The 26,679-nt window shown below is 39.9% G+C and overlaps 1 pseudogene across 1 annotated transcript in view; it reads left to right on the top strand.

The window, feature by feature from the left end:
- The first annotated feature begins 8,725 nt into the window (after window positions 1–8,725).
- LOC145444378 (carboxylesterase 5A-like) overlaps window positions 8,726–26,679 on the top strand; it is a 30,931-nt pseudogene continuing 12,977 nt past the window's right edge. The window contains exons 1-4 of the transcript XR_013916663.1: window positions 8,726–11,478; window positions 15,628–15,820; window positions 18,265–18,461; window positions 21,722–21,885. The product of XR_013916663.1 is annotated as a carboxylesterase 5A-like (transcript). The remainder of the gene's footprint in view (window positions 11,479–15,627; window positions 15,821–18,264; window positions 18,462–21,721; window positions 21,886–26,679) is intronic.

Here is a 26,679-nt window from a genome sequence, read left to right as displayed (position 1 = left end):
ATATTTTCCATAAAATAAAGTCATATAATTGATTTTTTACGGTCATATAAAAATGGCCCTAACAATTACCATTTTCCCTTGGGAGTTTAGCGTTACCCGAGTAACAAAACCATTTTCACTTGGAAATATATGTTTTCCCTCAACAACAAACGTTTTTCAATTGGAAATATATTTTTTCCCTGGGTAACAAACCCCTTTTCACTTGGAAATATATTTTTACCCTGGATAACAAACCTTTTTCACTTGGAAATATATTTTTTCTCTTGGTAACAAACCTTTTTCACTTGGAAATATATTTTTTCTCTGGGTAACAAACCTTTTTCACTGAGCAACAAACCTTTTTCACTTGGAAATATATTTTTTCCCCGAGCAACAAACCATTTTCACTGAGCAACAAACCCTTTTCTCCCCAGGCAACAAACCCTTTTCGTTTGGAAAACTATCATTTACCTGAGTACCAATACCATTTTCGTTTTGAAAACTGACAACTACACCGGTCAATTTGATATTTTTTGTATATTGTTACAACAGACAGTGACAAAATATACACCAACAACGACTCCGATACATTTGTGTAATCAAATATTCACTTGCTCTGATGCATCCCATCAAAATCATTGGTTACTCACATACAATAACAATGTGCTGTTGTACATCGACATGTATGTTTTCGGAATTGGCGAATAAAGGGGTTTCTGATATGTCCGTGATGTCCGGGTTCGTGCTTTGGATTTTCCAGAGTCAAAATGTCTGAATAAAACACCTCCTTGACGACGGTTGGTATGTGGATAACGGTGTTCGGAAAACGGTTGGATTTATGTCACCCATCGCGATAACAACTCCAGGTCGAGTTTTCCTCCCACATGTTTACTATATTGTGTCTTTATTGGTCAATGTATGTCTCGACATTCAGTTTGAAATCGGAAACCCTGATAAAGTACGTAACCGGATCCGGATATCAACTGTGAATCAATAAACCAATGAACAATATTCAAAGTAAACATGTTACACCCTGTGTTTCCACGAAAAAATACCATCCAGACATACGTCGCGCTTGTTTGCCCACACCAGTATACGCGCAAATGGAGGTGTGTGACATTGCATGCAATGTGTTGGTATACAAACATCGATCCACAGACATTATCATAGCCGGTAGTTTTGATGTAGATCGAATGTCACCCGATAACAATACCAATAAGCCACATTGCAATGACTCTGAGTCAATCTGAAGCATGACATACAGACACACAAACATAGAAACCGTAACATGGGTATTCGCACGACGGTGAAAGTGAACTATACAGCATATACCAATAGAGCGTTCACAGTCGAATATGCGAACCACGCACAATCACATACCCTGGTTTTAGTTGGATATGTACGAAACCGATAAATCGATACATTTCTTTTCCCTGGACGTCAATAATACAATCGCCATTCCAATACATCGCTCGAATGTGAGGTTCGTCTGGTGTAAAATCCATGTCAAATAACACCAAAGTATGCCTTCCGTGTTTTATCATTTCCACCGACGCTTCTTGTCTGTGCCGTAACACTATAGTGTGGGGAGTTGAAAAACGGTACATTCTAAAACGGATTGACATGACCAACTGAAACCAACGTCAATAGCCTTGTGGTGGTGACAGTTTCAAAATGCTACCGATATGACGAGACCAACCCCGATCTCTTGTGGCGATGACCGTTTCGAAACTGGACAAACCCATACGAAGGTGTGTTTTATGATTGCGTGTGAAATCACGAGGTAGTGTTCTATTGTGGTGTACGATTGCAGTCTTCATTCCACAGAAACACACCTTATTGGATCACAGTATCAGTCCGAGATTTGCAGAATCACTGTTCACGATATTTATCTGGAGTCGTTATGTGGGAGTAGCGACATCCATGCATCGTGATTTAGTGAAAGACTGATCGCAATCATTTCGAGCACCCGTACTTCGATAGTTCACATTGGTCAAACGCTGCAGTCTCAGCAGAAAACTTCGGTGTCGACAACACGCTGGATATCGACCGATGTATCCAATTGGTCTGGGTGATCTGTCCGGAGATAGGGTCATGACTATCTTGCAATGTAACAACACGATAACACCATCGAGTAAATCAGTGAACGGTGTCGAAATATCGATGTAATAGCGCGGACTCAGAGTCATTGCAATGTGGCTTATTGGTATACCGTTGTTATCGAGTGACATTCGATCTACATCAAAATTACCGGCTATGATAATGTCTGTGGATCGATGTTTGTATACCAACACATTGCATGCAATGTCACACACCTCCATTTACGCGTATACTGATGTGGGCAAACAAGCGCGACGTATGTCTGGATGGTATTTTTTCGTGGAAACACAGGGTGTAACATGTTTACTTTGAATATTGTTCATTGGTTTATCGTTTCACAGTTGATATCCGGATCCGGTTACGTACTTTATCAGGGTTTCCGATTTCAAACTGAATGTCGAGACATACATTGACCAATAAAGACACAATATAGTAAACATGTGGGAGGAAAACTCGACCTGGAGTTGTTATCGCGATGGGTGACATAAATCCAACCGTTTTCCGAACACCGTTATCCACATACCAACCGTCGTCAAGGAGGTGTTTTATTCAGACATTTTGACTCCGGAAAATCCAAAGCACGAACCCGGACATCACGGACATATCAGAAACCCCTTTATTCGCCAATTCCGAAAACATACATGTCGATGTACAACAGCACATTGTTATTGTATGTGAGTAACCAATGATTTTGATGGGATGCATCAGAGCAAGTGAATATTTGATTACACAAATGTATCGGAGTCGTTGTTGGTGTATATTTTGTCACTGTCTGTTGTAACAATATACAAAAAATATCAAATGGACCGGTGTAGTTGTCAGTTTTCAAAACAAAAATGGTATTGGTACTCAGGTAAATGATAGTTTTCCAAACGAAAAGGGTTTGTTGCCTGGGGAGAAAAGGGTTTGTTGCTCAGTGAAAATGGTTTGTTGCTCGGGGAAAAAATATATTTCCAAGTGAAAAAGGTTTGTTGCTCAGTGAAAAAGGTTTGTTACCCAGAGAAAAAATATATTTCCAAGTGAAAAAGGTTTGTTACCAAGAGAAAAAATATATTTCCAAGTGAAAAAGGTTTGTTATCCATGGTAAAAATATATTTCCAAGTGAAAAGGGGTTTGTTACCCAGGGAAAAAATATATTTCCAAGTGAAAAACGTTTGTTGTTGAGGGAAAACATATATTTCCAAGTGAAAATGGTTTTGTTACTCGGGTAACGCTAAACTCCCAAGGGAAAATGGTAATTGTACACAAGTAACGACTGACCTCCTGGTGAAAATGATATTTTTACTTGGGTAGGTATCGTATGTTCAGTGTCAGTGATGTTGTTAAACGTTGTTGCTTGACATCGGTATCCCGTTAGTGTAATATTATGAGTGTGAAAAGGATTTACACATCTTGTGCAGAGTATCAGAGTGTTGCGACAGTAAAGATATTTTTTGCGTGACGAACCAAGATTGTTGTTTAAATGTTAATGCATTTCGATTACCGAGTTGCTGTACAATAGAGATGAATCTACATTAGACCGTGCTGTGTACCTCGATTAAAACCACATGTAAATCTATTCGCACAACTCGATGATGTTGATGTAGTGTTACTAAAATAAATTATTACCTATTTACACAACATCAAAATAACAATTCATGTCGTAGCAGGTTTCTTGAACTCGTGCTTGATGAAAACGATTGGCGACAAGTATGCTTTTGTGTTTGAGTGAAAAATAATTTTTGGAGTAGTGACAGTTTGTGACCAACGAATGCAAATCGATCATGGTATTACAATATACGCTTTCGTCAACATAACGACTTGGTGCAGGAGAAACACTTTAACGTTTTTCAATAACCAGAATCTTGAAACATGTTGCTTGTGTGATTTACAGCTGGTGCACAAAGGTTAGCGACGTTTTTTAATATAGTTCCACTTTCTAGTTGTTTTGATGTGAGGCTCGGTGCTTCTCGTTAGTAAAGTAAATTGTTTTGTGCGTTAGATTTGTGGTAAGTAAGTCGAATACATACTCTTTTGTGGAAGTAACTGTAATACTGCAATTTCATTGGTAGGTCTCTGAAGCAGTCACCGTGGTTTTAATTTTGAAAGATGTCGCGATGTCGGTATAATGTTTTCTAAAAGTCAAACTCGGACGGATATCATGGCTATGTAGGACTTACGATAAACATTATACTTATACAACTTTGTTACAAGAACTATGATATTTCTGTAAGTGCTATAGTCGTGTGTTGGATTATTTGAATATTTAGATACGTAACCATTCGTATGAAAAAGTTCTTGTGACATCAGAACAGTTTGTAGAGTCAAACCATAACCATTCAGTTTCGTAGTGTGAGGATATCGAGTAAAGTCGATTACTTTGTGTGATGTAAATATCCTTCGTACTTTTGTAAGAGTTGTGAGGATGATCATTCGTATCCTACGAAGTAGCTAGTTGATACTACAAAATATTGAATGATCGCTAACACACTGAGTTCATAACCCAAGATAGTGAAAATTGTGTACTCTTAGACTAACATAATTCGTATCCAGCAAAACGATAGACACCAAAGGTTCGATGGAGTTTAAATCTAGATTGTATTAAGCGAAGTGATGAGTATCTCCAGTAATAAAGTCGAAACGACCAAAACAAATTTCTGTGTCTTGTAAATAACTATTTGGTATGATATTACTTGAGTGTGTGACAATTCGTATCCGTCGAGGTTGAATGTTTAGCCATATCGAAATGAATCCAGATCACATGAAGTATACATTAATCACAATAGAATCGACGAGAATGTTAACCACGTAGAGTGTGTTTGTTTAAAAGTTATCTCCAATACGGTTACTTCGATCGGTATTGATTCCATGTCATACAAAAGCATGTAACCTTTGTACAGTTTCGTAGTACGGGAATATCGAGTGAAGTTGATTATTTTTGTGTGACGAAAATATCTTGTATTGATATTGGACACTGGTTTCGTTACCCAAGTGAGTGAAAATTGTTCTTGGCTGGACAGATATGATTAGTATTTAGAAAAAACGACTCACACCGATTAAGCGACGCTGTTTCCTATCCAATGACTGAGTGAAATTTCTCAGGGGTTTGATTTACCGAGTTAATTGTCGGCGATTCAATCACATACAAGTATATGGTCTTTTAGTGACTGATTATTGTGACGACATTTACTTTGACGAATGGCAATGGAAAAATGTCCAATTTCTCTGATCGTGTGCGCTGCACAAATAGTTCTAGTATGTAATCAGTGAACGTCATGTAAATTGACAACGACTCTCAGTAGTTTGGTTAGATGATGGAGGTTCAAATCGATATCGCTACTACGAACAGCAATACAAACACATTTTTGTAGATTTCAGTGTAGCGCACATTTCGATTTTATTAATGCTGAGAGGTTTCTGTATTACTCAAGTATAGTTGAATAGGTGGTGCCTAGCAAACATATTCCAATTTACTTTTGTAATGATCAAAGTGAGTGTGAAATGATGCGAACGGATTAAGCATTAATCAAATGGTGGTATGTCAATTCACCTAGTGTGATATCTTGACACCAGGTAATGCGCGAAAGTGTTTCAATTCTCACCGACAATAAAGTATTGCCCCGGTTATTGTTCAACAAAGGAAATTGTTGTTTCATCTTTAGTCTTGTTTAATGCAGACATTTGTAAAATATTTCCTGATATCCACAATACTCTGCGTGGTTTGTACCAAGGCTGAATAATTTTCCAATCGAGAACATTTTAGACACACATAGTTTACAACTCAATATGTTAATAACAATGGTACTGAAAAGTTTGTTGCTGTCACAATAATCTTTACCACAACGCCGGGTCTAATTAACGCAATTAATTTAATAGTCAAGTCATGATCAACTATTACATATGTCAAATCAATGTGTCAATCCTTATGTTTACATCATGATAATTTTCAATATAACACCTGCGTTCGATTGTAAGAAATGAATTCTCAACATGTTGGGCAGACTTTCAAATCTCGCATACTCAAACATATTATGTTAATCTCAAGTCGCGGGCACCGAGAAGTAATTACTTTTGTCTTACAAAATATACCGCATAGTAATTTCTTGGTCTTGCGGCATAGTAACAACTTTTACAGTTGAACAAAAAAGACGAGTTGGTGGTATATGCCTAAAACCGAACTTGATATGTTTGTGGGTTGTAGTGATTACTTGCGTAGTCTTGTCTACTTTTCGTATGGACACTTTTTGCTTTGGTTCGGTGAGTTACAAACGGATTGACTTGACAAGGTTTTTGTATTTTACTCTTTTGCTGATGGCAAGATGTTAAAATGTTGAGATGTCATAGTGATAATATTTCTGAAACTCTCTTTGACAAACGTAAAGACAGGTCGCGAATAGAGTTGTAATGTTTCATTACTTGTTTCGAATCAATGTGCGTATAATCTCTAACTATGACTGGGTTGAAAGTTGTTAGTCATGTTTGTCAATCTATTTCAATTCAGACTATGTCAAAGTCCAAATATTTCATTTTTGATTATCTGGATTTACCTTTAGTACATCCTGCAAATGGATTCGGATGCGGCACTATAACATTTTTGATAATAAGGACTCAAGGATTTTCAATTAACAATACCTGAATTTTTTGGTAATGCTAGAGTTGGCAAATGATTAGTTGCGTGTTTTGTTAAGAGTTTGATTTCATGTTGATAAAGACAATAACTGTATAATGCACATACTTGTGATTCTTGATTCTTGTAGAGTTATAGTTGGTATTGATTCTATAGGTGTGAAAACAGCGGCGCGGAATGTGCGAATAATTCAATGTGGCTGAAAGTCGGCGTCAGTAATATTCAGGTTACAGTCGAATCAAAAGATCACGTTAAAAAGATTTCTCGAAATAATTAGAATTGTACCGAATTAATACATTCAGATACGAATCAACTTGAGCTGTGTAGTAAGTTTCATTTCAAGTTGACAAATTGACACATTACTTGTATTTTCGCATGATTCTTATCATACAACTAAAGTCAACCACGTTCCGAAGTGTCAAACATATAGCGACCACCAGAAAGTGTCAAATTGTTGGTTTACGAATCACAGTCTGCGACGACTCTGTGACAAACTAATTACGGAAATATTACCTTGTTGTCGATCGGTATGTCTGTAACACCAAATCACGAGCGATCGCTATGTCTGGAGCATTACCCTGTGAGCGGTCGTAGGATTTTAAAATTATTTCACACCTTTTGAATAAGCGAGATCAACGATATTCTCTATAACCACCCTGACACACAAAGTCTATATCTAGGAACTTACCCAGTAGATCAATTACCAAAGAAACCAACTAGCGGAAAATTCGCTATCACCATTAATTACGACGAATCGAGTTTGCCTGGGTCTCACTGGGTGTACAGAAATGACGATACTCATTTTCATGATTCACTAGGTTTCGGACCACTAAAACCTCAAATAATCGAATTCCTGGAGCCGGATGAATTTTCCTTGACTGGGAAACAGTTACAGAGTAAAACTTCGGATGTGTGTGGAGATCATGCTATAGCATTCTTGATAAAAAGAGCTCAAGGATTTTCAGCCGAGGAATACTTGAATAATTTTGGTGATGATAAAAAAGTGAATGATACGATTGTGCGTGCTTTTGTGAAGAGTTTGATTTCAGAGTAATAAATGAATGTGTAATGTGTATACTTGTGATTCTTGTTGCGACTGTGAACAGCAGACTATTCTGTAGGTGCGAAACAGCGGTACGAAAGGTGCGAATAATCCGATCTGAAAGTACTATTCAGGTTACGTAGGGATCAATAGCGAGGAAAGACTTAGAACACGATCGGTCATTTGTCACGACTAAACTACGACATCATATATAATAATTTACGATATACACATTAACAAAGGTTCATTCACATGACTATTTATCTGATACATATTCAACACCACACCGCCGCGGTCTATACCCACAACGTTAGCATGCGACCGATCCCTATACTGAAAAGGGTTACCGTTCGACCACAAGACACAATAGCCGCTTGCCACCCCCGCCATAAGACAAAAGAACCGCTTGCCACCCCCGCCATAAGAATAACGATATATCATTGTCGCACTCACCGTAAACGTTGGGATTACTTCAAATTGGTCATATATAATATTTTTGAATATACATACTAAGTAATGGCGTCACTGTTTACTATACTTGATATTCAACACCACTTCACCAGAGATCCCTATACCCGTAACGTTATCGGGCAGGTCATCGGCACAACGTATACCTGAAAGGGTGGTATCACCAGAGATCCCATGATAAACAATGGCACATCACTAAAGATCTCGTAAGAAACAACGATACATCACCAGAGATCCCGTAAGAAACAGTGGCACATCACCAGAGATCGCGGAAAAATACATGGCACATCATGAGCGATAGGGGGTCTGAAAGGGTACCATCACCAATACGAGTTTTCACGGCACATCACCGACGCAGCCTATACCCGAAAGGGTACCATCACCAGAGATCCCATAAGAACACATGGCACCTCACCAGCGGAAGGGGGGGTCAAAAGGGTGCCATCACCAACACGAGTTTCGCGGCACCTCACCAGAGGGCCCATAAGCCACAATGGCGTCATGCGAGCGATCATACTAACTACTCATGGTGACCCCAGGAAAATCATTCGACCGTACTTTGGGTCGTGACCTACAGGTTGCCGACCACTGGTTTAAACTATATTATCGGCAACCTAAACAGAAAGCAGTGAATTACATTGTTAAAACAAGTTGCTACGTCGATGTGTTAATATTAGACAATGGGAAAGTGAGGATTAATTTACAAGAAATGATATTTATTCAGTGTCATTATTCCAAACAATAATCAACAAATACACATGATCTTATTCTTTTTTAATCTAATTTACCCCCAGACACTTTTTTTCTATGATGAGACCTAATTGTATTTTGGATATTGCAGATCTCGTTTTGGTCATTGCATCTCGAGATGTCCGTACCTTGTTAACGAGCCTTGTTAGCGAAATTCTGGCATGTTTGTCAATAACACTGTGTCGTTTTATTACTATATTTTCGTATAAACAAGTACATCCGTAACACTAACACCGGAAATGAGCGGATTCTCCAATTTCGGTATGCGGTTTTTCCTGAGAATTGCAAATTCGGAGTAAAACATCCGGCTGGTGAATTCCAAATTCAGACGCCAATAAATCCTGCTAACATCGTGCTAAAATATTTTATATTTCAATGGGGAAATCCAGCTATAGGGCTCAGACTTGGACAACTAGAAAATTTTCAGCTCTTGCGAATTAGATTAGAATTAGAATTAGAGCTACACAGTTTTTTTTCAAATTAGATTAGAATTAGAATTAGAGCTACACAGTTTTTTTTTCAATTTAGATTAGAATTAGAATTAGAGATACACGGTTTCTCCAAACTAGATTAGAATTAGAATTACTGAATTCGCAAAAACTTGGAAATTGAATGAAGTTGTGAATGAGAAAGAAATACGGTACAGCAAAAAGTTCAGTTCATATCTAATCACAGTGCATTCCCACATCAATACGAATGGTTAACGTCTGTACAAAGCTTGGCTCATTTTGCGCTATACCAGGGGTCATCAACACGCGGCTCGCGAGGTCATATGCCTTGACGTGCAATGGTCCAGACACTGACAAGTCTGAGACGCTTAGAAAACGGCCTGTGATAACTATCTCTTTTTCTTTGCTGTTGTTCTGTTTGTGATCGAAACTAGAATGTTGTTCGCAGACTACAAGCTACTATGCCAGCATGGCTATTATCCGTCGCACAATAACTACTATGACTACACGGTGTAAGTACTGCGATAGCGGCTTGGCACTGGATTTTACTGCGCGAGACGGATATTCTTGTTAACTCGCAGCGAAATGCCGCGGACAAAGAGGCATTTTCAGGAAAACAATGAATTAGATTAGAGCTAAAGTTAGAGAATATGAACATTTCACAAATTAGATTAGAATTATGATTAGAGGATAAGATTAATTCACAAATTAGATTAGAATTAGATTACTGGCATTTCACTCTAATTTAGTGAAATTAGACAAGCAGAATTATCTAGTTGTCCAAGTCTGATAGTGCTACTTTTTGCTCATCTTTTAAGTTGTTATTTCTGTCATAATAGGTGGTACTCGAATAGTCGTCTCGAATCTCAGTTCCCGACTCGGATTCGAATTAGCGAGGTGTTCGACTTTACACCGCTCTAATTAAACTCGAAATGAATTTTGGTGGTTGAATTCACTCCGTTTCAGTGCATCTCGATGGCGGAGGCGAAAAGGGATATCGTCTCTCTTTCTCTAACTGTGCTATAAGTTGAACAGATGATAAGTTCGAGTTTTCAAGCCACTCATATTATATACGTCGAATATATCTAGTACAAGGATCCGAAGGCTCAAACTACATGTTTTTGCGGAGGTATTTACACAAATTACATGATATGAATGGTTGAAGCTATCGAAATCATCATCGGTTCAGGCCAAAATCTGATGATGGTGGTGAATAAAAAAGCTAATCACTTTCGGCCGAGCCTAAAAGTATCACGTCCCCACCCTATTGACAGTGTTCAACATTCAGGATGAGAATGAACTTCCGTACAGCCTTTCTTCCCTATATAAGGTCTTTTGCCCTCAAAGAATTCCGTTGGTTGGAGCGACCGGAGCTCGTGAGATAAGACATCGATTGGGTGTCTTAATTGGTGACAATTGTCAAATATTTGATGAGAGTTCTTTCAATCAACATAGAGGCTTCCAACCGCATTTGGACTGAGCTGTCAAATAGACGATAATATAGCTCCCGCCACTGACCTATTGACCCTGCTGAGATATCGGTATTAGGACACATTGACTAACTGCATGAAGCTCTTATCTGGAGTAAATAATAAAATATTTTGGCAGTGCATCTTCAATAGAACAAGATAATTACAGCCTAGAAATATGAGCATTTAATGGGCATATGTAGTTTTTGATTGGGTCAATATTGTCTGATATCGAAAAAAAAGTAAATCTGCGGCTATCACAGTGCTCTAACATTTGTATTGTGGAGTATTCGCCTATGTGAACCTACTTTTATTGAAAGAACTGACGCAGATATTGCTCAAATATTCGCAAAGTATCCGCTTTCAGCAGAGAGCCTTGATAACGATTTCAATTCTATTTCAACTAATTCATAAGATTAGAATTTTAAGATTCAATTCTGTCGAAATATAATATACACTTATTGCAAAAATGGATTATCCGGTGATTTCGACTAAGCTGGGTAAAATCAAGGGAAAAGTGGTTGAACTATGGGATGGAGCCAAAGTTGATACGTTCAGGAGCATTCCGTTCGCGAAGCCACCTACTGGTTCGAAAAGGTTCATACCACCGGAACCGTAAGTTCTATGTATACTAAATCACGGCTGTTTGATTCAACGATTTAGATCTTTACATATGAGACTGGATTAGTATGGACTGGAGGAAACTATGTCCCGACTTTATATCATGATGGATCATGTTTCGTAGTATGCGTTCGGTTTATTTAGCAATTTTTTCAGCTCCACACCACAAAATGCGATACAATGAAAATATAGGAAGGTGTCGAAACGACTTGGCGTAGTATATGAAATCAGACACCTACCTTGGCTTAGGCCAGTGGTTCCCATACTGGGGGCGCCCCCCCCCCCTTGGGGCCCACAAGGTGGTCAAAGCAGTCAAGAATGCTACTCAAGTAAAAGTAGAAGTCGCGACGAAAAAATCTACTCAAGTACGAGTAGAAGTACTGTTTACATAAGCAACCAAAACCTCTTGAAGTAGGAGTATAATTGACTGACTTAAAATCGACTCAAGTAAGTAAGTAGTTGTGACAACGATCGTAATTCGTTCGCATGGACTGTCAAAAGCTGCAAATGTAGCTATGCGGATGGTGTAGAGAGCTTGATTCATATTGATGCATCGCAGGTGTCAATTTTTGACAGAATAATCAGTAGTCCACATCATGGAATGTAAATGATAGTCTTGATCAGAGTTGTTTCAATTACTTTAATTCAGTTCAATTACAATTGTAATTACAATTACTGTTAAATATGTAATAATTACAATTACAATTAAAACTACTGTTAAACGTGTACTTCAGAGATGGGCAACCTTTTTGCTAATCAGGGGCGCATTTCGATTACTTATGTACCCTATGGACGCATTCTAGTTCATAGTCGTAATGAACAGACTGGGCGCAAAATATGTTAGACCAGTGGTTCTTAACCTTTCCCCCAGCGCCCCCCAGGGGGCGGAAACGCTCAGGGGGCGAAATGGGGGGCGCTGGGCTCAGGGGGGCGGTATGGGGGGCGCTGGAGAAAAATGGCTTCGCAGTAGATGATGTGGTGATAGGACATATCCTTAATGAGTATTCAGAGCAAATTAACACCGAAAACTTCGTTATATATAGCCTTCAAAATACATATAGGTTTAATTGTCCATGGGTGCCTAAATGACTGGCACCGAATATTCCTGTCTTGCCAATCTGAACCCCAGAAAACGAATTCCATCTGTCAGGGAAAAAATATATGCCAGTGAAGAAATACCAATTTGAAGTCGTGTGCGTCTTTTAGTTTAGTACAATTGGGCTTCGCACTGGCTCGCTGAACAGTACAGCTGATTCCGCGGCAACACCGAACAACGTGATGGGGGGCGGTTGATTTATCACCCTATGGGAGCCCAAGACCCAAGTTTTTTCGGGGGCCTGACGAAGTGACGTTTCATTCCTGCCAGCGGGTATACGCCCAAAGATGTATAATTATTATTGAGGGGTCCTACCTTTTCAATCACACATCACTCAGCTTTACCGGTAAATCTGTTTACGTGAGCAAAGAGAGGATAAAAATTGATCTCAATTTTCATGCAATTCCCGATCATATTGACCAATTCAATCATTAATTAGTGAAATTTTTCGCGCTTCGCGCGTCTAGGCGAGAATAGCTGTCTCAGCAAATGGACACCCAATGTAGATATCTAGTATCAGCAAATAGCGGACAGCCGAATGGGGGTCTGGGGGTCAAGTCCTCCGGAAGTTTGGTTTATCACCCGATGGGGGCCCAGGACCAACGTTTTTTTTGTTTTGGGGGAGCTGACGCAGTGCTGTTACGGCCCTGGTAACGAATAATTGTACCTACGGGCACGCCCGAATATGTTTAATTATTAATTACGTGCCCTTTTTGTCCTATACAACAGCTCACTCAGCGCTACTGGTAAACCTGATTACATGGGCTGAGAGGATAAAAAGTTTATAGCGACTTATATATGTAATTACCACCTACTCATTCATGCGTTATAGAAAATTTTGGTACCTAGGGCGACCAGGCCACACAAACTTTGCTGACCATCGAAATCACGCTATGGGGTTCGTGGGGGCGAAGCCCTCAGAAGTTTGGTTTATCACGCTATGGGTGCGCAAGGCAATCTTTTTTAGGGGGGTTGACGAAGTGCTGTTACGGCCCTCCCTCTTACTCATTGTCTTTATTACATTCCTTACAATATGAAGTTGGGGGGCGCCGGAGCACGATAATTTTTGAAAGGGGGCGCTGGAGGAAAAAAGGTTAAGAACCACTGTGTTAGACTGTCTGATGTCCATGTCTATTTCGAGTGAATTCCGAACTATTCTACTTTTCGTATCGGCTTATTATACGCACCGAAATCGCAAGTGGTGATGTTCTGACTAGTTGCTGGGACCGGGTATGGTCGCGTGGGGCGCGAGAATTTTTCAGGTTCACTAATGGATTCCGCCATTGGGTGGATACCGTCACCGGTGGAGTGGATAGAGGGGGTGCTTTCGAAAATTTAGGGCAAGTTATAAATGATAAATGCATCTTCGGGAGGTCCAATTATTAGTACAGTCACTTTGTAGCATGCTCTTGTTTCTTGACCCTACATCAGAATTGTCGGTATAGTGCAGTGGTTCTCAAACTTTTTTTAGACATACCCCGCTTTATGCTAGTGAAAAATTTCGCGCCACCTTCTTCGTCATATCATAAAATGCAATCAGAATACTAGCGATCCCAATGTATAGCTTGTTGGCATGGAAGGTTACGGTGGCGCGTCCCCTTTAGATGCTTCCGCGAACCCAAGGGGGCGCTCCCATCAGTTTGAGAACCACTGGTATAGTGGAAACATATTGGAATCGGCCAAATGTACCAAAAGCAAATACTTCCCGCTACGAACACGATTCCCACTCCGGCTCAGATTGCAAGGGGCGCTACTATATTAAAATCGAAAAACGAAGACGTATTGAATCGCGCGAAGCGCGAAGTTAATTTCAAGAATAATTTAAATCTCTCCAAAATTCGGGAGTGCATTTGTAGTTGCAATTTGCTGTTGTGTCTATGTTCAAGGTCTCATAGAGACATTGGGACTTGAGAATTTTGGCTCTTTATTTATGCATGAAGCCTAAAAGCTGTTTCGTCGCACAATACAAATCGATGTGCTTCTATCCTTGTAGCTCGTACTACTGGCACACAGGGTCTTACGAGAATATGAAACTTTTGATTTCAAATTTGGAGAATAGTACTCATACGATTATAGTTTCCGTTGATCTTGAACTCATAAATATGCTACTGGTTCAACGGTTTAGAACTACAAGGTATCCTTGTTTTTTGTGTGAGTGGAACAGTAAAAATCATTGATTAAACGTAAGTGGCCGATAAGTGTCTTACACCATACATTTAAATGTTGTAGAGCCTGCTCTTATAGACAGATCTATTGCTTTATTTCTACCATTATATATTAAATTGTGTCCCATGAAAAAGTTTCAAAAGATCAGATCAAAGAGTGTGCACGTTCTAAATACATTCAGGAAAAGTTTCCTCAAATGAGAGCTGTTAAAGTTAAAGAGAGTGTATTTGTTGGGCCTCAAACAGAACACTCACCAATATCCCCGTATTTCTTATTAGGAGGGATTTGGAAAAAATACATGATTCTCTTTCATTGAAGTTGCATCTAAATTTCCTGACTACTGGCGCTCCTTATTTTTAGAGGTTTTAGTTTAAGACAAAAAAATTATAATCCAATAAAATAAGTTGAGATCTATGTATAGGATATGTTTCGGACCATAGACGGACCTAAACAGGCCCTTAATACAGCTATTTTTGAGTAACATTGTTATTCGATTTTTGCTAAAAATCGTGACTTGATGAGTGAATTCTGATGGCAAATTCGGAATCAGCATCGTCATATTAGGTAAACTCTATTTATCGTTCTAAAAAAACAATAAAAATGTTGAAAAATGGCGCCTAGTTATATTGTCGATATGTAACCGTAATGCTCTGGTTATAAGGCGTGATTTGCAGTAAATCAAGACATTCCTAATCGATATGAGCCTTTAAAGGCGAATTGCTACCTCACTGATGTGTGGGATTGCTCAAGAGCAGTGCACATACCGGGTTAGGTTGATGGTCAGTTATAGGGTGTCGACGCAACCACTGCAAGAGTTTCATGCGTCAAAACGGATATATAGCCCTACCTTTTTTCAAATCAATGAATGATTGCAATTTCAGGATCGAGCCATGGGTTGGAATTCTGGATGGCACCAAAATAGGTAAAGAGCCGGTGTGTATAAGAGAGTTTGATGGTCCTATGGAAAACATAATACCTATGCCGGATGATTGTGGTGGGCCAACAGTGGATGGCGAGGATTGCCTCCACCTATCCGTATATACTCCCGCAAACAGAGCTGGAAAAACGTTAGCGGTGAGTTAGTTACCAACTGCATCAACCTAATTTTTCGTATAGAAAAAAAGTGTGCTTGAAGAACGGAATTAAGTTCGCGAATATCCACTAGGGTTGTTCAAAAAACTTTTTTGTGGGGATTCCGGCGATTGACTGAATAAATTGTTAGGTTACTTAAAAACGTTGTAGAGCAAATTTGGCTCAATTCAAACCAGTACAAATCACCACAGGTCAACTGAAAATATTGAATTTATCAAAAATAAAATTGAATTGAAAATTGAAAAAAAAATGTATCTTTAATTTTTACTGTCAACGCCATGAAAATGTAAATCTTTCTATAAAAACGACGCAAAAGGAATTTAACTCAATTCCAACCTGTAGAAGGGAAGTTATTTGAGTTTATCGTGAGTAATTCTGTAATTACTAGGGCAAGTTTTTGCTACTTTTTTTACAGCTTCCAGCAGCTTCCTAAATACTCGGAAGATATGTAGAATGCTGTTTTAAGCTGCTTGAAGTAATCTTGTAGTCCAACTTTTTGCAACTTTTGTCCATTTTCTTTCACGCAACTTTTTGATATATTTTTGCAACTTTTTCGGAATTTTCAGGAAAGTATTTTCGATTTTGGTGAAATTCACGGTCAAATTCGACTGCACTGTAAATCAGCCCTGAAGTAACGCTCTTACGGGTATTACGGGAGCTGAGCCGGAAAGTTGACCTTTTTTTAGTCAATCAGGAGTGGAACTGGGAAGTTGACTTTTTTTTAGTCAACCGAGCAACTTGGCGCAACTTTTGTGAAAAAATAAATGCAACTTTTTACTGCAACTTTTGTCAAAAATAAATGCAACTTTCCACGGATTTAACTGCAACAAAAATTGCCCTAGTAATTACTCACCATCAACGCTGTTTTTGCAAATCTAAAAGTTTCTCCTGCAATAACTTTGCTTCCACGGGTTGCAATTGCATAAAATTTCTTTCAGATTTGGTTCAATTCCTACGTAATCGTAAGTAGTCCTGCGTTAAAACATTTTAAGATAATCCGACCCCAAAATTCTGCCAGGATGTGTTTCTTAATGACCGATTGCAAAGCATGCTACAAAATTTATGTGACTATGCCTCCATCAAAAGAAAATTGATCGATACTTCGCTCCCATCTTCGCATCTCTTTAAACAACCCTGTATTACACCAGTCAGTTTGATGCCACAGACACCGACGTACGAGCAGGACTAGCTGCACCAAATGTTGCTCAGCTTGGGACTGTTGAGGCTGAGCAACTTCCTGTGTGGCTGCATCATTGCCAGCTGAAATCAAGCGTGGTTGGAGTTTGTTTTTGTGCCTTCTCCAATACCCATGATCTGTTTTTATTATGTACACAACACGTCCCAGTATTTCCGTTACCACGCCAGCAACCCACTTTGGTCCCCGTCGGTAACTACGAGCGTAAACCTCGGTATGGTGTGCAGTGAGAAAACTGGTTCATCTCTGTATTAGTAGATGATCGATACACAAGAGCTATACATTGCTATTGTTTTATCCACATTTTAATCACACTGGGTGGAATTATTGGAATATATATCATGTTTGAAGGATTCATACATGTTAGAATAACCGTGGCTTTTCTATGTTATACAAACTTCTAACATATGAAAAAAGGAAGGACATTACAAAATGAATACTTCCAAGCTAATTGCACAGTGAATATTTCGAGTTGTGCCACAATGAAAAGTTTTGCATGTCATCGTGAATATCATGCTGCATATGTGGGAATGGTTATACAGTAGTAATATAACCAATACTGTGACATATAATTTTCGAAGTAAATTTGTAGTACTGTTGGAGTCGGAGAGGGAGTTCTGTGAGGAAAATAGTCGGAGTCACAGTCGGTGCGTTTAAAGACTCGGGAGTCTCATTCGGAGTCGGAGTCGGTGGTAAAATTTATCGACTCCGCAGCCCTAGATATGATACGTTAAAATAACAACGTGATACAGAATATCACGTTATCGTGGAATGTGCATATTCTGTCAAAGACCTTAAATGTACCAACGAACTACTAATTCACTTTTATAATCGAAAATCACGGCATAACTTCTGTAGTGTAGATAGGTCTACTTAATTTTCAATCATCTCTACCTCAGCAAACCTTACTAATTCTTCATCTACCGCAATTTTGTAACCTAACCTCTTCATGTATTGCATTAGAATAACAATTTGACTCTATTACTGAAATTTTGAAAGTTTATTCAATTTCGCTTTTTTCTTTAGGGGACAGGTTGGTCCTCGGGATTGCGTGTGTGTTTACCAGTTTTACGGTGAATAAAGAATATCATTATTTTAACTGTATCGAATCAGCCGATTAAGACCATTATAGTTGCCCTCTTCACATGATGTCGATGTGATTCAATTGCGAACACCCCCTTTTTGGTATCTCATAGCAAAATGTGAACTAAACTAAAAAAATTATTTTCAGGTCATGGTATGACTTTATGGAGGTGGATTCCAAACGGGTTCGGAAAAGGTTCATGAGGGATCCGTGCTCGCAGGAATGAATGACGTGGTGGTGGTCGTTCCGAATTACCGTGTCGGAATTTTTGGGTTCTTTTCACTCGGTCCCGATTCAATTTGCTCCGGAAACGCAGGATTGCTTGACCAGCAGGAAGCTTTCAGGTATCAAGTAACCATATAACATTTATACGAGTAAGCAATACGTTTTCAAAAGCTTACTTCAAGTTGAAATGTTTGTCGCGTGGGATCGGTTCTTCGGTAAAACTGATCAGCTCTTACGACCGATTCGTAACTGCTTGACCGCTAAAGTCCAGATTCAATGGATCGCCCGCTGCTTGAGTTTTAGATAAGGATTAACTAAACTGCCTTTAGCGGTTGTATCAGTTCTTTGGCAGAAGTAGACTGGAAAATCTGCTGCAAGAACGATCGATTTATGACTGGCCGTTGAAGTCCAGAGAGGATTTCACGTAGCTGGTATTGCGGATAAGAATTAACTAACTGGCCTATAACGTATCGTTGGAAATAAGCTGACAATTACTCTTGATGAAAGATATTACGTTAATTCAATGCTAGACGAAAGGCGACGCAAGATTCCTGTTTACTGCACGACATCTCTGTCTCTGAAACACCGAACATGTAGTCTTGTTTCTTCTCTCGTCAGATGAAACTGGGTCGAGCGTAACCAAATCACTCGCGATGATAAACCACCGTGACAATGTTGTCATTAGTTTCTTTCACTTGTGGGTGGGTGGGTATGGGATATTATGGTGCTCAGCAACTATAGGGCTTTGTGCACCAGGCCTGAGTGGGATGGTTGATAGGGAGTTATATTCGCCTTCCGGTTGATATCACATAATCTATCAATGGGTGTACACTGTACACTGTACCTGTACACTGTACAATTATAGGATTGCTCAGTAGTAGCCTACATCAAGGTCCGTTTGAAGCGTTGCAGATTACACGCCTCGAGTAGGTTATCTCTTTGGGATCGGTAACGTGTGCAGTGCATGTAATCAAGAAGTGCTTTAACGTTTCGGGCACTTCGCATCGTTCAAAGAGACCACTGTCATGCTGGCCAATTCGGTGCAGGTCTGCATTTAGTCGACAATGTCCTATTTGACGACGAATCGGGATAGAGTTTTCACTCTGCGTCAGTTCATGTAGTTGAGAAGTACTACCGACCGAATTCACCAGGCGCATATATGTTAGGGTTACCATATTTTTGCAACTCTAATTCCGGACACTCTTTAGCGCCCACTAGCGAGAACTGCAATGAGATATGAGTACATTATCAGTCAATATGACGTCAAACTAGCAAAGCTTCTATACAGGAGTGGAGTGGAGCATAGGTTGTGAATTGAACAATTTCTAATGTGAGCTCTGGTGATTGCTTGGGTCAGCAACAGATTTCTTCACGGGCCGGGTGAAATCGTCTATGATGGACCTTGTCCGGTGCGCCGGTGGGGTGTCTGACAGCCCTGCTATACTGTTAGGTCGGTGCGGTTATCTGGTTGTGTGGTAACCAGGTCCGAAACAACATTTTGTGAGCCCCATTCCACCCAAAAAGCACTGATTTTCGGCCCACCATAGGGTAATGAAGCAACTTCTTGGGGGCTTACTATATCCAAACGGCCTTAACTAACTCTAGGAAGATACCGGTATATTACAATTGCGATTACAGTTAGACTTATTTCAGTGTATGATGGTTATTTATGTTTCTTTTTGATTGCATTTTTGCGAGGGAGATGCAGTGTCCCCATATTAATAGCAATATAAGTTGCACTAAATCGCGCGCAGCACGAAGAAAAATTTCAAATAGCATAAATCTGTTTAAAAATATTATTGTTCATGTTGATTTATGAAAAAAATTAAAGCCTACTTCAAGCCTCCAAAATTCCGGACATTTAAGCATATTTCGGAATTTCCTCCCGGAAGCATTTTTTCAGTGCAATTCCGGACATGTCCGGGAAATTCCGGACGTATGACAACCCTAATATATGTGGAACACGATTCCTGATCCCGTATCTATTTTTTGCCATTTTGTGCGAAAAAAAGCCTGATATCATGGATTTGCCTTCGCTACGGGTCAGCGTTAATCTCTTCCATCTCATCGATGACGATGTTCGCTGCAGGTTTTGCAAGCCTGTCCGCTGCTTGGTTTGTTTACTATGCCTTATTGAGCCGGGTTCCAGATTATTGTTGGGTGGCTGCCGCTTGAGGAGAGGCGAGAAACCCATTGCATGATGTCTCCGATCACCATGTTGTATTCGTTGAGTCTTCGATTGCTTTGGCCGGACTTTGTCTGTAAAAATAGCAACATTTGAGTTTGATGGACAGTTACTGGATGCCCACAGCAGGCTTTCTTTGATGGCGATAAGCTCCGCAGATAACCCACTTTGTGAAATCCACTAAGAAAAATTGAAAGAAACAGTGTGTGTTTCAATGTATAGTAGCTGGCACCGAATCCCCGGTCGGTTTTAGAACCGTCAGTATATATAGCTAAACGATGATTGTAGCGGGTAGACGTATATTCTTAATTCTGATCGTTTCGGGGTGTTAGTTGTTTAAGGTCCTAGAGGCAAGACTTCGCCAAAGGAGCTATAATTAGCTTATATTTTCAATTTTCAATGTCACTCCACTATGACGTCACAACCGAATATTCGTGACTTCATGGCTTTGAAAAAAACAAATTTTAAACGAGGGTCTTGTTTTGAACATGTTTGTTTTAAATTGATTTTTGTTTTAAATACAACCCTGTTAGCGGGATGCTAGCGCTTGCTGCTGCTAATGGTCTGCGAAATTTATTTGATCGCAGTCGGGAACTCTTCTCTATCTGAGACAAACATTTGTTCACGCATCTGGCTGAAGTTGTCCCAGTTTGCTTTCTTCAGCGACCAGGACCTGTGAAAATCATCTGTCTATAGGACTGATCGCGTCAATTTCGAGCTGAAGTATCGATTTCTAAGGGATGACAAAACTCCTTTAAGTAAAAATAGAAAATGAAAGCGACCAGCACTCAAGTAACTATTTTCGAAATGTAGATTTGGTCGCGGGTTCACATACCTTTTGCGGTTGATTGGCGGTGCTTACTTTCGACATTGCCAGATGAGTCGTAGCGACTAAGGTGTAAAATGACTAATGATGCTAACCATACAGATATTCATTGAAAATATATTCAGTTACCATGATAAGAGGGGCATTCCACGCGGTTCTTATGACAATTTCACTCATAAATTTGACGTAAGCTTTCCACTAAAATAGTTTCAAAAAGCTTACATTTCAAGTAGAATTAGTAGTAATCCGTAAACATAACCACTTAACCACTGAAGTAAGTAGTGCAACTGGGGAAAGTCCACTAAGTAGGCCTATTCCGAGAGAGTAGTAGTAATAATTAGTTATTGATCACCTCCGCTTATATGCAGATGGGTGCAAAGCAATATCGAAGAATTCGGGGGAGATAGAAACAACGTTACCATATTCGGAGTTAGCGCCGGAGGAGCGGGAGTTCATCTGAACATCCTCTCGCCGACTTCCAAGGGCCTTTTTCACAAAGGCATTAGTCACAGCGGGCAACACGCAATGACTGGTAGGATATAATTTTAAGCTGAAGGGAAGTCCAGTGGTTCCAAAATTATTTGACTCATCGCCCTTATATCAAGCTTGGCGTATGTTTTACGCCTGCCTACAATCTAGATATTATCAGTAACGCACTTTTTCTACTTCTCCGCAGTAGGTTTATCTGCTAGTTTTACCTGCTCAAGTAGTCTTGCTTGTTTATAACTTGTACTTCAACAGTTCTTGTGCCGAAGTAGGCCTACTAATGTTTGCATACGTAGAATTTGGATGCTTTTCAACGACATATTTCTATTTGAAGTTACTAGAAGTTACTAGAATCTCAAACATTTCAGAAATCTGATTATGATCTGATGACATGATGGCCATGAAAATGTACAAAATACCAGTAGATGACAAAGCGGGAAAACACCTAATAAACGATCGCTCCTCTAAATGCGGTAGTTACAAAAATTTACACCTTTCACGGCCTATCTTTAAGTCACGACCCTTACTTTAAGAGCTAATGGTGTAACTAAAAGCAAATTTCTCAAATTAAATTCTTTTCCTCTTTCGCGGACTGGGATTAGTCAAGATTTTTTTAAACAGTTTCTCCCACTGTCGTCCCCGTCGTATATTTTAGACATTGTCTCTTAAAATCACCGACTTTAGAAACAGGGCTTTGGAGCCGGAGCCGGGTAAGGAGCCGGTTGTTTGAAAAGTAGCTCCGGCTCCGATGTATTTAATGATATGCTATGCTATACTTTTGACTGAATTCACAAATGTTACGGTAATCCGGCAAAAATTAAGAATTGGTGCCTCACAAAATAGGACTGGTGCTTATATGAGTTAAGCAATTTAAGTAATGAGTAATTAGCCAGTGGTTCTCAGAGTGTGGTACGCGTACTGCAGTGGGACACGAGAGCTTCTTAGGTTGTACGTGTAGTGTGCTGTGAGTAATGTCGTAACTCAGATTGGTTAACTTCTGGATAAGACACAGTCGCAATTATCTCATTAAATGGTGCTTTCTTGCTATCCGTTGGCGTTGCGGTATAGTACTATCAGGAATAACCAACAAACACCGGTACATTCTAGTAAATCATTAATTCCTGTCGTACGGTCGGCAGTGAAAAACAAGCTAGTGGCACGCCGTGTGGTGAAAAACAAATTCGTGGTACGCGATGGGAAAAGTTTGAGAAACACTGAACTAGACGAAGCGACGCCAGAGGATAAACGTGACCTTGCTGCACTAGCACGTACACGTCGATTTGAAGGCGCGCACGCTGAGATACCGTACGCCGTCTACTCTGCAAATGCCCGTTCTTTCGTGATAGCTTTTTAATCAAACGGCGAAATTCAACAGTGTGTTATTATGTGTGTCTGCGAATTGGAATTAACTCCTGCGCATGATCGTGTATTGTTGTAAGGATCCGCGAACGTGAATAGAGAAACGCGTCCCGAACGCCGTTATAGTCCGCGAACAATTTTCGCGATGCGAGCTACAGACAGTGGCGGCTCGTCCTATAGGGCAACTGGGGCATTGCCCCACCTAAAATTCTGTTCAATAACAATTCTTTACCTTTTATAGACGCACACCTATCTATATAAACCGAAATCACAGCGAAAATCGTATACTTCTTGTCCTTTCGCTTGTAAATGCCCATATATAGCGAAGTCTATGCGAAAATCAAATTCTCTTCTGTGTTTTCGCTTTGCGAATGCCTAGCCGGGGCTTGCCCCGGTAGCGCTCATAACAAGCTTTCACTGTCTATTCTCTCAAAACCGCGCATAATAAAGAAACGGTGATTTACTCTCTCCTATTCATAAAATTACCGAGCAACCGGGGCACGATAGCTCTGTGCCCTTAAGGTGTGATGTAACAATCGTATCTATAGCTGAACTCTGTTACCGTCATATGCAGGCCGTGTTAATTTTGGCATTTCAGGAGCCAGATGCCAAAACTGCCAAAAATAAAAATTTGAAAATGCCAAAAATAAGCAATTTTTGGCATATGCCAAAAATAACACGGCCTGCCAAATAGTGTATTTCGTTCATGGTGTTGTGTTAACAAGACCGCGTTACAAGCAAGAAGAGCGTTTGTGAAAGGCAGGTTTCTTAATCTGGGTCCAGCCCACCCATTAGGGGTGAAAGCATGGTGTCCTAAATGGTGTGGGCACAGCGAGATTGAACGGCTGACTGCATTTGGTTTACGTCATACTTTCCATTTGTCCAAAGGCAATTTTACGACCATTTTTGACCGGCTTGTCGAGCGCTAAATTTGATAAAACGGGTATCAATGAGAAGCTGCCGCAGTACTGATTATTAAAATATAAATTATATTCTGCTCATGGAACTGGAACTCCCAAAATCAACCACGATTTTTGCATTGTGATCGAGTTGAACATTGTGACGCAACAAACTGTCTGGCTATTTCTGAGTTGCATAGTCTCGTTTTGCCAGACAGTCTTGTTGCGACAATGTTCTTAAACAAGCTAACCTTCCCAGGACTCTTCCATGCGAGTTGGTAATAAAGCCACCTGAAGTGAAAAAATGTTCTCCGAAAATATATCGGTAGACTGAAGGAGAAATGATAGTCGGGCTACTAAATAGAATGTGTTGAGAGACAATACAGGAAACTCCTGGAAAAGGATCAGGAAGAAAATTATTTCCGCGATGAGATCGATGGCACTGGCGAAGTGATCTCTTTTCATGATGCGTGGAAGCCGGTTCGGCCCTCCAAAGATTTTGAAGCTCTGAAAACCTTTTGTGGATGACTGGCTACATTCTTTCCCTCAGCGGCTACTGTTGAAGTCGATATTCCCCAGATTCGCTAGGCGAGAAATGAATTTAGGAGAAACTTAGCTGACCTGAGTTTGGAAGCACTACTACAGTGCAAACGATTTAAGTCTATTCAACAGCTGTGACAATCAGCTGTTGAGCGTGTTTGTTTGGCTTTTCTTTCTTTTTTTTGCTTATTGGCACCGATTCCGATGGATACTGCACATTTTGTGGTCTCGTTTGATATAATTAACCAATGAAATCATTAGGTTTTTTCTTCTCTTATTGTTTGTTGGCACTGATTATACGTGGATGCTGCACATTTTGTGGTGTCTTTTGACAAACTAGCCCAAATAAAGCGTTTTTGTGACTAATTCGAGGCTGAAACTATCTATTTAGAGGACGATGCCAAAACTGCCAAAAATAAAAATCGAAAAATGCCAAAAATAAGTTATTTTTGGCAGTTTTGGCATATGCCAAAAATAACACGGCCTGGTCATATGCGTTTAGTCGACCTTTGTTGGTATAGGTCGATTTTAATGGGGTTTCACACCATGAAAACTCTTGAAACTTGTTATGTCATGTCGTGATGGTGGTATTTAACACTGCCCCAAGTTTCAGGGTTTCTACTTAAAGTTTAGGGTAGTAATTCCGTTTCCGAAGTTGAGTGTGTGCTGATCCGTCATGTATCGCAAACAGATTTTACTCAAAAGCCGGTATTGGTATCCATTGGTTTTGACGGTGTTCAATACTGAGATCGGTTATGACATTTGGCACGGTAAGTCTTAATGTTAGTATCGAACGCTGTACCAAGTTTTAAGTTTGTCACTGAACTGTGTTAGTGGTAATTTCGTTTCCTAATTCGAGTGAGAGCTGACTCGTCATTTATCGCTAACAGATTATACGCAAAGCCGGTATTGGTCTCTATTGATTTTAACGATGCTCCTTACCTAGATCCGTCATAAGCTTTTGCACGGTATGTCTTGATTTTAGTATCGAACGCTGTGCCAAGTCTCAAGGTTGACACTCAATGATTAGGGCAGTAATTTCGTTATCAAGGTCGAGTATGGTAAAGATGTGCTCCGATCTGACACTTTAGCCTACAACACATTGCGGATTTCACGCAAAAGCCGATGTATCTGCGGTAACGTTAAGTGAGATGATGATATCATTCTCAGTTTGCATTCAAATATTTACTTTGATCGTATATTCTCCAATGTCAATTTCACCGTGAAATTGTGGCCTTCAAGCCATTTGCGTACAACCCCTCGTCACTTGATCAGCCTATTCCTCAGTAAATTTTACGCAAAATTCGGTATTGGTCTGTTCGCATTAATTTTGACAGTGTACCATACCGAAAAGGGCCATGAGGCCACTTCTCGATAATGTCATGTAACAGTGTACCAAGTTTAAGGCTTTCATCCACGTATTTATTCGGTAATATATTTTTCAAAGGCGATTTCGCAGCAGACCTATAAGACAGTAATAAAAACGTATGTGTCGTGTTACAGTCTCCAGTTTCAAGGCCAAAATCTCTTATGCTGTACCGAGACCAAATTTCCGAGGCTGCTATTCTTAGTCCTTTACAATGATGTTTTGGATTCAATAGGACAGGCCCAATCTATGAGATAACAATTGCGTATCTGTCCGAATTCGTTGACCTTTCCAATTAGGCTTACGCTATCTCTCGAGTTATAGTCATTTCCATTTCTGCAGATAATTAGTCAGGTCTAATGCGAACATGAACCGTGTTGAATCTTTGTTCAGTACGCCGTTTACGCAGTTACCACACTTCAAGTCACAGCTCACCAGCGGACCTCTCGTGGCACATACGTTAAAATCACTGTTGCCGGGAAATTCATGTTACCGTACCATCATTAAGTTACTTGTTTACGTTGGAAAACGCCATTGTGACGTCATCTTGATAAAAAGTCGCTTGCAGCCCTTGCCCCACCACCCGATATTGTCACGAGCCGCCACTGGCTACAGACCTACAGTCAATTCGATGCACGAACCCCATGGTGTTGGATATTATCAGGGTTGCCACCGA

This window comes from Botryllus schlosseri, chromosome 8, assembly GCF_051294905.1.
Source record: "Botryllus schlosseri isolate E-star chromosome 8, Bs_hap1, whole genome shotgun sequence".
NCBI lineage: Eukaryota > Metazoa > Chordata > Ascidiacea > Stolidobranchia > Styelidae > Botryllus > Botryllus schlosseri.
This window is presented reverse-complemented; position numbering and strand designations above follow the sequence as displayed.